Raw genomic sequence first — 11,997 nt, forward strand, 5'->3', positions numbered from 1 at the left:
CCCACTTTAGTTACTCTTTGGAAAGTGGTTGGGGACAGAGTAATGGCTATAATATGCGACCCTCCAGCTACCAGCACCTCTGTGAACTCTGAGACCAACAGGAGGGAAAATGCCCAGGCTTACATGGCTTCTGGCTGGCTGGGCGGCTGACCTGCTGTTATTGAGGAAAAGCAGATTAGCAGGGATTTGGTTATCTGTTTCACCTCTTAGATACCTGCAGCAGGGGCCTAGAGCATTGATGAAGGTAAGGTAGGAATGGCAGACCCAAGTCTGCTTCCAGGGGCCCCTTGGGATGTGTGTGTGGGGAGGCAGAGAGGCCCACTGCATTAAATAGCAGTTGGAGATGCTGAACTGGGAGGGAGAGAGGCACCAATGACTTGCCTAAAGCTCCTCTCTAGCACCTTCCCCTTGCATTGGGTCAGTGCCACAGGTTCTTGGGTTTTGGCATCTGGCAGCTCTCAGTTTGAAAATTCACCTCTGTCCCACCTCAAAATCCACTTCTGGCTAGTTGCATGACCTCTTAAGTAACTTAATATTCTGACCTTCAGCTTCCTCATCTGTAATGTGGATTGAAAAGCATGAAATAAGAGAAAGAAAATCATAGCCATTATTAAATTATTAAATAGACACCAGTTTTCATTGGTGTCTATTACATGCAAGGATGCAGGGTGGATTCTTACATTTGACCAACACAATGGGTGTAGTGGTTAAGAGTGGGCTTTGCCATCAGATGTAACCGGGTTAAAATCATATTACTGTCACTTACTAACTGGGACCTTGGGCAAGTCACCTAACATCTCTGAGTCTCATTTCCTCACCTATAAAGGGAGCATCATAACATAGCACCTCCTTGAAAGCTGCTATTAGGATTAAATTAAATAATGAATGTGAACAGTTTTGTGCATCCAGAAATATACATCCAGAAATCAGCATCTGTTGCCACTGTATGTTTTGCAGGCCTACAGGGAGTTGGCAAAGTACTTTACACTCACTGTCTTACTTGACCATCTCCAGGTCTAGGAGGGAGGGGCACATTAGGTGTGGGGGGTGGGGGTGGGGCATCAACTACCTTTGGAGAAATGAGAACACTGATGGCTACTGACTTATCTCCAGTCACAAGGGACAGCATCAGGAGTAGAACCCAGGTGTTCTGATTCCCAATATGGCTTGTGACTTCTGGAAGCTCTGGATCTGATGGTTAACAGAAACTTGAGGATCATCTCTAGACAAGAAATGGAATTCCTTAAAATTACTGTGAAGAGGTTCACTGGAAAGGGAAGGAAAGGAAGTTAACCATTTTGCTTCTTTCACAGGTGCTCTTGACCTTCCACTCCCATCCCTTCCCCGCTCCCGCCGGCTATAAACAAGAGGAAGAAAGAATGAATAAACATGTATTCAGTATCAGAGAGGGCCCAGTTAGGGGGCAGATCATTAAAGCAGGATGACACGGTAGGATGTGACTGGCAGGGTAGGTAGGCCTCTGTGGGGAGAGAGAATGGGCTTTTAGTTTACGACCTGAGACTAGAAAGAAACCAGGCATTAGGAACCAGTGTTCGGGTCCCAAAAGAGAACAAGCTTGGCGGGCAAAGGAGGCCAGGATGGGTGGAGAGCAGAGAGGGAAAGACAGATGTCCGGTGAGGAGAAAGGCGCCGGGGCCCAGAGCATTCAGGGCCTCAAAAGAATAGGGAGGAATTTGATTTTATCTATATATAAATGTCAAGACAACCCACTGATGATTTTAAACGAGGTTGGAATTATATTTCATATTTATTCTTACATTTTTATTCACATGTTAAAAGGCAACTCTGGCTATTGGGACCTTCAGTGGAGAGTAGGTTACACTGAGGGCAAAATCCCCTAATTTCCCAGCTGACCTTTCCCCATTCTGGGCCTTCATTCCCCATCTACAAGGCGGGGGTGGGAGGGAATGGGGTTCCAAGGAATCAGCGATCAAGACCTTGCCCTCACGCAAACGCAGAACACTTAACAGCCCTAGACAGAACGCTTCCGGATTTCTCCTGACACTTTTTCCTCCCTACGCTTTCAGAGTTAAGGCGGAAAACCGGCAATAACTCCTCGCAGCTGCGATCGGAGGAGGAATCGCCCTAAGAATCTGGGACTCGTGGCTCCGCTGCCCAGGGCAGCCAATGGTGAGGAGGAGAGCAGCCAGGGGGGCGGTACCCCCGCGGGCCGGGCCGAGTCATTGGCTGGCGGCCGCGTCGCTCGCCGACGGGGCTACGTGACTGCCACCTCCTGAATGGTTTTACTGGTTGGGTCTTCCGCACCTCTCGGTCGGGGGTTCCTGGCCGCTCCCCGCGGTCCCGCCCGGGCCCCGCCTTTTTCGGGGGCTGGGCGATGGGCGGAGAAGGGGACGGGCGGGTTAAAGGGAGGCCGGCCCGGGACGAGGCTACCTCTGCTCGCGCCGCGGTGTCCGCTCAGTCCCGCCACGGCGGAGGACGTGCCGCGAGCCCTCGTTGAGCGGGGAGGCCCAACACTGAGAGGTGAGGAGTGGGGAGGGGACGCGAGAAGGGAGAAGGGAGCGGTGCCGGCATGCGTGCGGTCAGCCGGCCCCTCTTGGCGGCATCCTGGCCTGTGTCCGAGGCGCGGTGGGAAGAAGCCCCGGCGTCGTGGCCAGGCCGTGGTAGGTGGGCGTGCGTCGGGGTTGTACCCTCGGTCAGCAGGGGCGGGAGCTGGAGCCAGGCCCCCCCTCTCCCACCGCGGCCGTCCCGACCCTGCTTCTCGGCTACCCACCCTCTACCCCACATCTCGTCGGGGCCCCCGCACCTCGTAGATAACGGTGCTGTTCTTCTCCCTGAGTCCTCATCTAACCGTCTCGAACCCAGATAACTGGGAGAAAGACCGAGGAGATCGGAGCCGCCACCACCACCCGGCCTCCCACCATTGGACAGATGGGGAAACTGAGGCTTGGACACGCGAGAGAACTTCATTATCTTGGTTTTTAAAACCACACACCTGGTTAGGTACACATCAGGAACTGTACTTCTTCGTAGACTAAGTTGAAATGCTTTCGCTGGATAGATAGGGATACTGAAAGGACACAGAGCGGGCCAGATCTTTGCCTGACATTATACAGTAAGTCATTTGCAGAGCTAGGACTTGTACCCAGCTGTCCCAGACTCACAGAATATCAGCCTGGGCCCTTTCTTTGCACAGATTGGGGACCACGTGAGTTAGAAATATACAGGCATCCATTAAACTTTCTGGCACCCATTCCAGTTCCTTTTTTCCATTTCCTTATTTCTAGGGCTCTTTATATAAAATCTGGAACTAATGTGATATCCAGTATTGGGGAAAGCAGAAATTCTTGTTTTTGAAAATCGAGTAAGAAATGGAGAGCCAGTCCTGTTGGAAGAAATAAGCCCATTTTTTCCCTTCAAGAATCTCAAAGGACAGACTAGTAGCTGTCATTTATTGAACAAATGCCATGTGCCAGGCACTGTGTTAAGTACTTGTGTTAGCTTTATACAACTTGCAAGTTAGATAGTGTTATTCCCATTTTATAGGTGAGAAATTGATGCTGAGTAAAATGAGGTTTTTCACCAGTGCCATACAGTTGTTGAATAGTGTAGCTGGGATCTGAATAGAGATCTGTCTGACTCCAGTACATACCCAGTGAGTCTCCTAGTATGGCCCTCACCTCACTGGCTCTGAGTCACCCAAGGGTGCAGTCTTGGATCTCATTCCTGAATTTGCCTGCGAATCTGAATTTTAAAAGATCTCTGCATTTGAATATCACTGTACTATATAATATGCTGCCTCCCAGGGGAAGATCGAGATTTACATATTCTGGGCTTCGGAGAAGTCTAGATTAGATTTATGAGGGGTGAGCATTTTGAGCATTGACATTACTTTTCGTGAGCATAAACCCCCAAGCAGATGGTTGCCACACTGTAATTTCTTGACTTAGCTTAGTTATGGTGAATGGAGGTGGAGAGAGAGGGGTCACTGCTTTTTCTTTACTCCATAGCTGTTAAGCTATCATTCATCCATTCACTCAACAAATATTTGTTAAGCACTTACTAGGTGCTGTACATGGTTCAAGGCATGGGAGATAACAACTGTCAACAAAACAGAGCAAGTTCCTGTCCTCATGAGAAAGACAATTAACCATAAATGAATGAATGAATGAATGAATGTAGTGCGAGATGGTGAGAAAGGCCATGGAGAAAAATAAAGCCAAGTAAGTGCGATAGGAGTGCAGGGCAGGGATGGGCCCAGGAGGGAGGCATGGCGGCAGCGATGGTGCTATTTTAGAAGTTGTGTCTGGGAAGGAACTGATTAGGACAGTAGTTGAACAGAAACCTACAAGAAGCAAGAGACAAAGCCATGAACATAGCCCCAAGCAGCATTCCAGTTAGAGGGCCAGCAAAAGTAGATGGAGGTAGGAACCTGCTTGGCTTGTTTGACTCTTGGCTGGGATACGGATTATTCTAACCAAAGTGTAGTTACAGAGGTAAATTTTATATTGTTTCTCCTGATAGAGAAGGAAAATGAAAATGTTACCAATGCATGTGTGTCATATGAAAGATAAGTCATTTTATTCTTTTTTTTTTTTTTAAGATTTATTTATTTGAGAGAGCGAGAATGAGAGAGAGAGAGAGTACATGAGAGGGGGGAGGGTCAGAGGGAGAAGCAGACTCCCTGCCGAGCAGGGAGCCCGATGCGGGACTCGATGCGGGACTCGATCCCGGGACTCCAGGATCACGACCTGAGCCGAAGGCAGTCACTTAACCAACTGAGCCACCCAGGCGCCCAAGTAATTTTATTCTTAATCCTTTACCAAACCTGCTTCAATAATGTTGTGTAAACTGCTTCAAGCAGTTTGTTACCTTCACTTATTAAAATTAATAAGATTCAGAAATGAGTTGAGCACTTAACCACGAAATATTGATTTGAGCTAGCTCTTAAAACTTCTTAGCAAGGAAACAAATTTGGGGGTGAGGTGGTATTTTAGAAAGAGAGGGAACCTTGGAAATGGGAAAATGAGGGTTGAGAATCTGGTCCTACTAGTTGAGCAGGTGACCGGAGGAGAGGATTCATAATCGGTTTTCAGATTTATTGAGGAGTCAAATGGGAGGTGTATGTGAAATATTTTTGAAAGCATTGAATTACTGTTAAGGAACTATTTAATAATTCAGTCGTGGTTTTACATTAAGTTATTTCCCTCTTGGGTATTTTACTTTTCTGTCTTACATTGGGCTTTATGCCAGAATAATACATCATAGCGCTTGTATTACTGCTATATGGTGGTTCTTCTTTTTGCCTCACGGACATAAATGAACATTGTTAATCATTTGTGATGACTGGAAGATAGGAAGACTTTTTTGTCTTTATTACATTTACTTGAAACTTCACCTGTTCGCTCATTTCAATAAATACAGGTATACCACTGTATACACCAATGGGAGGCATTGGGTAAGGTGTTGGGTTATGTAGGAATGAGGATGACTTGATGTTTGCCTTTAAATGAATACTGTAGTTTGAAAGACATGTAACTTTAAGTGCTAAGTAGTTATATGGAATATGTCAGGGCAGCATAGCCAAAGGAGTTTCAGCCCCCTTGCCCTGTGGCATTTGAGGTGGGCCTTTAAGGATTAGGAAAAGGATCAAGATAGATGGCGATAGAAGGAAAAGGCATTCCAGATGAACAAACAACATGAGCAAAGACCCAGAGGAACAAAGGATGCTTAATATTTTCATGGATGCACCGGTGCATGGAAGCAAGCAAAAGAAAGGCAGGTTCAGCTCATTTATGGAGAGAAGCCTATACTAAGCTTTTTAGGTTATATGCAGTAGAACGTGGGGAACCATTGCAGATTTTTGAAGAGTGTAACCAAATGGTTTGATCTTATGTTGTTAATGAATGTTTCTCTTGAAGAAGAGGGAGCATAGCATGGTGGTTCAAAAATATTGGTTCCGGGATGCCTGGGTGGCTCCGTTGGTGGCGTCTGCCTTCAGCTCAGGTCATGATCCCGTGGTCCTGGGATCGAGCACCGGGCTCCCTGCTCAGCGGGGAGCCTGCTTCTCCCTCTGCCTGCAGCTCCCCCTGCTTGTGCTCTCTTTCTCTCTGGCAAATAAATAAATAAAATCTTAAAAAAAAAAAAAAAAGTTCCCATTAAGTGTTTAAGGCTAAAATATGTCTGTGATTTTCAAGTAGTTGAATGGAAAAAACCCCAAACAAGTATGTTTGGAGAGTGCAGAAGTGCAGATGTAGCAAAACATTAACAATTGGTGAATTGTTAAGTTGTGTAATAGGTGAATTGTGAATAGCCAGTGTTCCATGTATCATTCTTTTAACTTTTCTGAAGATTTGGAAAGTTTCAAAATAAGCAGTCCAGAGACAGAGTAGGTGTGAATCAGACAGGCTTTGGCTCCAGTCAAAATTATTTGCAAACTACACAGTCCACACCAATTACAGCCTAGTTTAACTGAGATTTTTCCACATAAGTGAAGAGAGTCTCTTGGTAGAGGACTTGTTCACCTCAATAATAGGTTCATGTTAAGACTGCAAGTTTTCCACAAACTTTAGATCTAGTTTATTTTATAGGGTTGCTATTTATTTCCCCTTCTCTGTCTGCTTTTGGATTATTCAGTATTTTCTGTGATTCCATTTTATCTCCGTTGTTGGTTTATTAGCCATAACTCTTTGTGATTAATGGAATTGCATTAGGGTTTATAGTAGGAATCCTTAATTTATCACAGCCTACCTTCAGTGATATTAAACCATTTTGTGTATAGCATAAGAACCTTATAGTACTATGCTTCCTCTCCTCCTACTTTTGTTTATGTTAAAATATATATTTAACATAAAATTGGGGGCGCCTGGGTGGCTCAATTGGTTAAGCAACTGCCTTTGGCTCAGGTCATGATCCCAGGACCATTGCGCTCCCTGCTCAGTGGGGAGCCTGCTTCTCCCTCTCCCTCTGCCGCTGTCTCCCCCACCCCCCCCCCGCCGCCGTTTGTGCTTGCCTGCTCTTTCTCTGTCAAATAAAGAAATAAAATCTTTTTAAAAAACCATAAAATTGGCCATTTTAACCATTTTAAATTTACAGTTCAGTACATTAAGTACAATTCCACAATGTTTTGTAACTATCTATAGTCGTTATTTTTAAAACTTAAAACAGAGACTGTAACCATTAAGCAAGAAATCATTCCCTGCAGTCCCTGGTAATCTCTAATCTATTTTCTGTCTCTAAAAATTTGCCTGTTGTAGATATCTCTTGTAAGTGGAATCATGCAGTGTTTGTCCTTTTGTGCCTGGCTTCTTTCACTTAGCATCACGGGTTCAGAGTTCATCCATGATGTAGATAAAGAATATCAGAACTACATTCGTTTTTAGTGGCTAAACAATATTCCATTGTATGGCTTGTACCACGGTGTTTATCCATTCATCTGTGGGTGGATACATAGGTTGTTTCCACCTTTGGGCTGTTGTGAATAATGCTATTATGAACAGTGGTATACAAGTATTTCAGTCCCTGTTTTTAATTTTTATTTTGGGGGGGTTATATAGCTAAGAGTGGAATTGTTGGGTCATATAGTGATTCTCTCTGTTTGAGGAACTACCAGACTGTTTTCCACCAGGGCTTGTACCACTTTACATTCCCACCAGCAGTGTATCAAGTATCTTTCAGAGAAACAAAAATCAGATTTTAACAGTCAAAGGTAATTCTTTTTGGAATTTTTTTTGTTAAAACAGCTTTTTAAAAATAGAAACCAGTCCATTAACAAAATATTTATTAAATGCCTTCTGTGTGCCAAATTTTATGCTAGGTATTGTGAGAGTTTCCAAAAAATGTAAAATATCTCCTTGAACAATTTTTAATCCAGTTGAGAAGGTAAAGCATATATTCAGCGCGTTTATTGAACATCGAAACAACGGGAATTCAGAGAAAAATGAGATAGCATTTATGTGCTAATGACCAATATACTCCTCCTCTCTTCATTTATTTTTCCAGTTTCGGCTTCTCTCTTGTGCTTGATACCCCATTTCTAAGTGCTCACTGGACATCCTCATTTGGACATCTAATAGAAATGTCAAACCTATGAAACCTAAGTCAAACTTCTTGTTGTCTCCTTTCTTTCCATTTCCTCCTGCATATTCCTATACGTCATTCTTCCTTTTGTGTGATCCACCTCACGATTCGTCTTAGATTTGTCCTCCTTTACTGTCTCTTGTCTGGTTGTACCGCTGAAATGTCAAACCTCTTGCACCCCTGCCCTGCCTTGGAGTTTATGCCTTTGTCAGCTGTAGCCTACAGGATGAAGTCCAGGCTTCTTGGGATCAAATGAGAAACTAATCTTTCAGTCTAGTCTTAATCTCCTGCTGCTTCACCCCAGGAATCTGGCATTCTGGGTGACTTTTTCCTGGGTCTTAGATTATACTAGGACTTTCAACTGCCCTGAGTTTCCTTTCCTTTCTTATTTGCAACTTCCTCACATTGGCCTATACCCTATTCTCCACTCTCAGAATACGACAAACCTCTGTTAATGGCACTTAGAGTGTTATAGCTTATCTGTTTATAATTGTCTTAACCCTTTGATTGTGGGTAAAAACTGGGTTTCTTATTCATTTTAGCAAGAACTTATTGATCTGTTATGTGCTAAGCATTGTTTTTGGTACTGGGGTTACAGTATGTGTGAGAAAGACTGTAATAGTTTCTTTAATGTATAAATACATAATAGAATTTCAAAAGTTACTGTGAAAGTGCTATGAAGAAATAAAGCCAGGTAAGGGTTTAGAGAATAATGGGGTGGAGTATTATTTCATTTGGAATGTTCAAGGAAGGTCTCTCTAAGGAGATGATACATCAGCTGAGACTTGAAGGAGGAGAAAAAACCTGCAAAGATCTGGGGTGTGATTATTCCAGGCAAAGAGAACTTGAGCAAGTGCGAAGACCCTGAAAAGGGAATCAACTTGGCATGTTCCAGGAACAGCAAGAAGGCTGTAGGAAATGAGGGTGGAGAGGTAGGCAGGGTTCAGATTTCATAGGCTATTAGAGTAGCCCAGATAAGATGTGATGGTGGAGGGGAGTGAAAAGTGGTTAGATTCCAGGTCCTTTGGGCAGTAGGGAGAAGAGCAGCCAGGACTTACTGATGGATCATATATAGGATTCGTGGGGTAGGGAAAAGAAAGATTGACCCCTCCGTTTGGGGTCTAGGTTCTGATGCATTGTGTCTAGCACAGTGGTTCGCTTATAGTAGGTGCTTAGTAAATATTTATGATGTGATGAAGACCAGTACCCAATCTCTAGGAGCTCCCATAGAAAAGTTAACCAATCCAACCTTGGAGGGCTTGTTGGCACTAATGAACATTTGTGGAGTAAGCAAGGGTTGCAAACCCACAGAACAAGGATGGGTCTGAATTTTCATCCAATGGGCAGCAGTCCTTCCTTTTCTTCCAGGAGGCCTGCCCTCTCACAGTGCTAACTTCTCAGTCTTGGGCAAGGGCCTGGAACAGTTGCCTAGGTTCCAATCATCCTGACTGCAGTTACCTGTGAATGGGATGGAGATGGGTATGGAAGCTGTGATCTTCCCTGGATTTGTTGGGCAACAGTGAGTTGGAGGATCAGATGGTACTGTGTAAATGGAGACTCTGCCTTAGCTGTACCTGTTTATGGTTTAGTTTTTTTTATCTTAAGCTATTTCTTTATTCATGAAAGGCAAAAAAAGTAAAATATTAATTGCTTAGTAGGAAAAGAAATATTAGCATAACAGATCAGAAGATGTAATAAGATAATATATAATTATTTATCAAATGAGTGATATTTTAAACCCTTCTCAGAAACCTTCAGGGACTCTGTACTGTCTACGGATCAAAGTCTACCTTTTTTAATCTGGCATACAGGATCCTCCAGAATCTCCCCCAGGTACCTTTGCAAAAGCTTCCTCTTAAACCAATTTCCCATGTGCATCTGGTGCTGTAAACATTCTAATTTCTTTTCTAACAACCTCAGAACTATCTCTGAGTTTTCTTCTCCCCCATACATTTTCCAAGTCCTCTCTTATTCTTTCAACTCTGACCCAGACTTTAGAGCCCAGGTGAGACATGAGACCGGTTCTTCCCTTGAAGCCTTTCTAAACTATTCCAGCTCTTGGAGATTTCTCCCCTGTGCAGATGCTGTGATCATGGTAGTTGGCAGCTTCGGTTTTATGTAGCAGTGAGTCGTGGTGGCACGTACATCCAGGTCGAACAAAACATGACTATGGAACCGTTATGTTTCAGAGGCCAACTTTACCGTTCTCCTCTGAAAACGATTGCCTTCTGAAGAGGCATTTCAGTTTCACAAATTGCAAAACTGTTATATAAGCACTGTTAGTTAGAATTATATGCTGTAATTACCAAAAGTAGACATTGTTTTGCTTATATCCAAATCTTCAAATAGAAGTTGGCTGACCACTATCGGGCATATATAGAAGAGGCATAAGCTCTCTTCTAGTCCAGGGCTCTAGCCTCTCGGTAATTCACACGGGAATTGTGACAGTGCTGCTGATTACTCATCTGGATCCAGACGACCCTCTAGGTGGTCACAGCTGCATGTGTGCAGTTGAAGAAGAAAGTACAGAAATGTCTTTCCTTTTGGTGTTGCCTGAACTCCTGTTGTTTAATGCATGCCTGTGTAAATGTACTTTTCAAACGTTTTATTGTTTTTCCTTCTGATTCCTGCAAAGTAATGTGGACAGTTCGAGTGTTTTCCTCTTGAACCTTTTCTTTTCTCACTGTTAGTGAGTAAAGTTAGTAAAGGGAGAAACTAGCCTCGACGCTACAGTAGAATCATGTTTTATTGATCTTCATGCAATGTATAGTTTGTATTTCAACTTCCTTAAAATGGCTGTCTGGCTGTAGGCTCTATTCCAAGGATAAACACTGTCATCTCTTAATTTCCATGAAGCAGTTGATGAATACTATAATTGAAAGCAGTAATTGCCTTGGGGAAATGAGAGGATTTTGGTGCAAAAAGGGATATTTGAAAAATATATCCCAAAGGAGGTATTTCCACTTGAAAAGAAATACTGCTTTGCATCCTACTTTTTTTTCTGTATTTGAGTTATTTGCTTAGCAAATGTTGTAGTTCCTATTTTTAGAAAGCATATAGCTGGACATTTTGGAGGATACAAAGATGAATTAGAGTGGAGCTTGCTTTCAAGGAGTTTAGTTTGTATGAAGGTCATACCTACAATTTAGTTTTAAGACAATTTTTTTTAAAAGATTTTATTTATTTATTTGACAGAGAGAGGCACAGCGAGAGAGGGAACACAAGCAGGGGGCGTGGGAGAGGGAGAAGCAGGCTTCCCGCGGAGCAGGGAGCCCGATGTGGGGCTCGATCCCAGGACCCTGGGACCATGACCTGAGCCGAAGGCAGACGCTTAACGACTGAGCCACCCAGGCGCCCCAGTTTTAAGACAATTTTTAAAGTAGCTTTATGTTGCCTTGAGTTTTAATATACGTATGAAAAAGAAAAAAATATAGTGTTGAGGAGAATTTTAGGCGGTGAGTAGGACAGATAAAGGAGACTATAGAGGGCTTTTGGATTCAGACTGATGGCTCTGTCAGTTCCACTGCTAGGACTGTTTGTGAATGAATGCCTAAATTTTTGAGAGCTAGAGCTGAAAAAGGACCATGGCCAAGAGTATAGCGAACGGGGAATGGGGTACAAGTTTGTAGTTGTCAGTGCTAGGTAGCAGGTAGGTGAAAGTGGGATGTGTAGGGTAGCTGAATTCTATTAGCAATAATCGCGCCTCGGATAAACCTCATTGGCCACGATACTGCCACTGCGCAAAGCTTAGGGGAGCTGAACTCTAACGTGTTTGGAAGTATCTGAGGTTAGAGAAAGCTAATTAGATAGGTGATAGGAATAGCGTCATGCTCAAAAAGAGCTATGCTTAGAGTCCTAAAATCTGGATTTTATTACCTGGCTCAGTCACTTACAAGCTAAATAAATGACTACATTGGGCAAGTGCTTTCTATATATATAT

At 43.5% G+C, this 11,997-nt stretch overlaps 1 protein-coding gene and 1 pseudogene across 1 annotated transcript in view; one reads left to right on the plus strand and one right to left on the minus strand.

Annotated features, from left to right (window-relative positions):
* The first annotated feature begins 2,243 nt into the window (after positions 1–2,243).
* The window catches only part of SLC26A2 (solute carrier family 26 member 2), a 17,183-nt gene continuing 7,429 nt past the window's right edge, over positions 2,244–11,997 (plus strand). Inside the window, exon 1 of the mRNA XM_081826159.1 lies at positions 2,244–2,501. The gene's annotated coding sequence lies outside the window, so the exon portion shown is untranslated. The remainder of the gene's footprint in view (positions 2,502–11,997) is intronic.
* Positions 11,723–11,805, minus strand: LOC115943429 (U4 spliceosomal RNA; annotated as a pseudogene).

This window comes from Leptonychotes weddellii, chromosome 7 (assembly GCF_054177405.1).
Source record: "Leptonychotes weddellii isolate Sample4059 chromosome 7, ASM5417740v2, whole genome shotgun sequence".
In the NCBI taxonomy this organism is placed as follows: Eukaryota; Metazoa; Chordata; class Mammalia; order Carnivora; family Phocidae; genus Leptonychotes; species Leptonychotes weddellii.